We start from the raw sequence: 3,905 nt of genomic DNA, 5'->3' as shown, positions 1-3,905 counted from the left end.
CAAGCTATCCTCCGTGAATTTATTCAGTCCTTAACTCCTAATGCCTGGAATATCGATATTACCTATCAAATTTCCAATTCCTCGATTGAGTACCTAGACCTACTAATATTTGTAGAAGACAATAAATTGCAAACTAAGTTTTTTCGGAAAACCACAGCAGCTAACTCTATTCTTCACGCTACCAGTTGTCACCCTCCCAGCACTATTCATAATATTCCCAAAGGAGAACTGAGGAGAATAAGATTAAATTGCTCTAACATCTCTGATTATGATGCTGCTTCTTCTCAAATGATTGAGAGACTTACCACTAGGGGTTATAATCGTAACTCATTAAACAGTACACAGGCACATTTGAGAGACTTGGATCGTAACCAATTGCTTCAACAAACGAAATTGACTAATAAACAGGAGGTAATTAGGTTCATCACGGTGTTTCATAATGGTCACCAACGTATACGGAAACTACTCAAGAAACATTGGTACTTATTACTGAACAATCCTTCCATCCGCCAACATAAAACTCATTCTCCCCAAATAGGTTTCAGACGGGCCCCTAATCTTCGTAATAAACTCTGCTCATCATTTTATCGCGAGAAGCCAGTTTCTACTTTTCTACCGCCCAAACCTAAGGGATTTAACACCTGCAGTAAATGCTCTGTTTGCAAGTTGGGCCTTTCTAATTCCAGATCTGTTACTATCAATAATTCAATCCACCACATTCATGATTTCATCAATTGCAACAGCTCCTATGTTGTCTATGTGATTTGGTGTCCTTGCAATTTAACCTACATCGGCAGCACTACTCGGCCTTTAAAAACCAGGATTCAAGAACACTATCGCAATGTTCAGAAATTTGATACTAAAGCTCCATTAGTTGAACACTTTATGGAATTCCATCCCCAACAACTTACTTTTACTTTCAGTGGACTCCGTCACATTAAATCCTCTCCACGAGGCGGCAATGTCCTGTTAAGGTTGCATCAAGAGGAAAGCCGGCTCATCATCAAACATGACACAGTCAATCAAGGACTTAATAAGGACCATGAATGGCATTTCTGGTTAATGTAAAGTAATTTGGTTATTGCCTTTTGCATTTATTTATTTATTTATCTCACTTGCCTCTGACTGTATAGGCTTTATTTAGTATCAAAAAAATTGATTTCATACTTTTTTCCCATGTTTATTCTAATATGTTTTCAAATTTTCTCCAAAGATTTATAGAGCATTTTCCAATGGTGCCTTTAAAAACATTCTTTTCCTGTCTTACCATTAACAACTGTCATTGCACTTACACCTTAGCAATCTAGTTTTCACCCTTAATTAATTTTTTACTGTTTTACACGTCATCTCCTTTCACTAATCTTTTCTATTTCAATTTCTATTTATTTATCGTCTCCCTACTTCTATGCTCCTCTCTTCCTCGGTTGTATCGTCTTCATTACGGTCTATCTTTTCATTTTTCATTCTTCACTTTTCGCTTCTTATATTTTATATTCCATTTTTAACTTCCCTTTTTGATGTGAGTCTCGTTTGGGTTTCTTTATTTGACTCTCGTTTGTTTTTTGTTTTTTGTTTTTCTTTTCTTTCACTGTTTCTAACTAACTTTCTCTCTTTCTCTTAACTTTATCACATTCAGTACTATTCAGCCTGGCCCCAGTAAATCGGCACTCATTAACATCTCATTAGTCCCTCTTTTCTTTCTGCACCCCGACGGCAACATTGAGGTAGGACTTCTAGTGTCCGAGGCTCAGCTTATAAACTTGCAGCCGGCGTCTTCGCGTCCGACACGGCTTTTTCAATTGAAAACGGACGCGACACTGGATTTATTATTGAATTGCTGTGCTCCGGTAAGACTGGTGGTTACACCCTTTGTACCACCGTAATTCTCTCGCTCTTTTAGTACACTTTATATAAGCGGCCCGTGTTTCAGCTGTATCTTCGATATGTAGCCTCTGTTTAACGAGGCTTGCAGCAATATTGCTAACTCCTTCGTTTATAAGCTTACTTCTTCCAGAACGGTTTTCTTTCCTTTTTAATACATCTTACACTAAGTTTAATTTGTTATTAATTATATTCTGTATTAATCTCTGACCCTAATGAGGCTTTATAATGTTTGGTATCACAGTAATGTTTCTTCATGTATTACTTTACACCTTTATGAGTTATGATGGATTATGATGATTATATCATTGTTTACGATTTTCCTACAGTATATATTTGTTGTATATATATTTTTTGCAGACTCAGAACATACCAGACTATCTTATGCTACAAATTGGTTTGCACTGTCGTGTTCTATCCAAATGGTATGTCCGTTTTTAATAGAGTTCTTAGTCTTAATTTTCTTCATTTTTCGTTAGTATATTATTGCTAATCTCCTTATATCTGGTAGGCATATAATTACTTCACTCTTCCTTTTCTTTCTTTCCTTAATTCCTACTACTATATTGGAGTCCACTGCTAATACTTATTTTTTCAGATACCTGGTTTAATTCTAACTCTAAAACTTTTTCACTCCTGATAGTATGATGTTCACGACTATAGGGGTTCTCACATTAGTGGCTTTTCAATCTGCGGTGGTCTATATACTCACATTAGTCAGCTAATCACCAATTATCACTCTTGCGCCTTGGATTCTCCTCCCTGGTTTCTTTCTGTAATAATATTGGTTATTACTTGTCCTTTAGTTATTACCGATTTATTAATCTGCACCATGGATTTCTACACCTTCGGGTGGCGTCTGATTCTTTAGAACTTCTTTTTCTAATAATGACTAGACTTATTCTTAGTTGGACCTTGTTTCCTTTTCCCTTCCAGCCTTGAGAAAGCCCCGGCTTGCGCGCCACTTGGGGCGAAACATGTGTTGGCTGATCTCTTCTTTGTGCTGTTGCTCTGGACTTATATATAGACGCTAACTGCTTTGGAAATAACCGTGTTTCACCTACAAAAAATCAAAAAAATCATTAAATATAATAAATAAGGAACCTATGGATTAACCTTCGATGTTATCACAGTTTGTCCTACCTTCCTCTAATCTTTAAGTATTTGGATCCTTTGGTAAAGATCTTTTTGAGGGACTTTCCCACTACCAGTCTTCACGTTGGATCAAGATTCAGCCTTGGCCCAGACAAAAAATGTTGTCCCAAAAGATCATCTAAGTCCGAATGTAGAAAACTTCACCGAGGTCTCCTGTGACGCAAATGCGAAGAGAGATCCATGCAGGTTGGATTGGATTGGTGACTTCGGCCCGCTGAAGAAAAACTTCAAGAAAAATACAAAGTCCGATGGTAAACTTTAGAGTGGAGCCTCCAGCTTGCTGTATCTGAGCATGGCTCCAACGAGATGCGCCTGAAACTTTAACTTTGTCCAGGTCGAGGTGCGACAAGATGACCAGATTTGTGCTTTTTGTTTCTATGTGCTAGAAAACCTTGAGTCTTTAAACATTCATATCTCTGGTTCCCCTTGTCTGATTTGATTTGTTTTGTTGTCAAATTAAAAATAGAAATATTTCCTATTTTTTCCTAAATTAATTTTGGATTTTTAAACTATTTCCAGTGTTTTATTTCATTATTGTTTTGTGATACTTGAATGCCTTACACACTTTGGCTCTCATTATGACCCTGGCGGTCTATTGACCATCAGGGCCACTGTGGCGGTTTCACTGCCTACGGGCTGCCGGTCAAGACTACCACATTATGAATGTGTCCGGTTGGCCTCTACTAACCCGCACATCCCTGCCTTTACTTCCAGGGAAGATGGACCCGCCCAGCCTGAGATTAGCTTCTCCGACCCAGCGGTCCAATGAAGACCACTGGCGGTATTATGAGCTGGCTTTCCACCAGGGTTTCCGCAGCTGTAGCACTGCCACAAAAACCCTGGCGAAAAGACTACCAGTGACAGGAAAT

At 38.2% G+C, this 3,905-nt stretch overlaps 1 long non-coding RNA gene across 1 annotated transcript; it reads left to right on the top strand.

The window, feature by feature from the left end:
* Positions 1-1,730: 1,730 nt before the first annotated feature.
* Positions 1,731-3,408, top strand: LOC138272922 (uncharacterized). Its single transcript, XR_011200266.1, has 3 exons — positions 1,731-1,847; positions 2,242-2,306; positions 2,818-3,408. It is a non-coding gene; the product is annotated as an uncharacterized lncRNA (long non-coding RNA).
* Positions 3,409-3,905: the final 497 nt, after the last annotated feature.

Source organism: Pleurodeles waltl, chromosome 2_2 (assembly GCF_031143425.1).
Source record: "Pleurodeles waltl isolate 20211129_DDA chromosome 2_2, aPleWal1.hap1.20221129, whole genome shotgun sequence".
Taxonomy (NCBI): domain Eukaryota; kingdom Metazoa; phylum Chordata; class Amphibia; order Caudata; family Salamandridae; genus Pleurodeles; species Pleurodeles waltl.
Note: the sequence above shows the minus strand (reverse complement) of the source record. Positions and strands in the feature narration are given on the sequence as shown.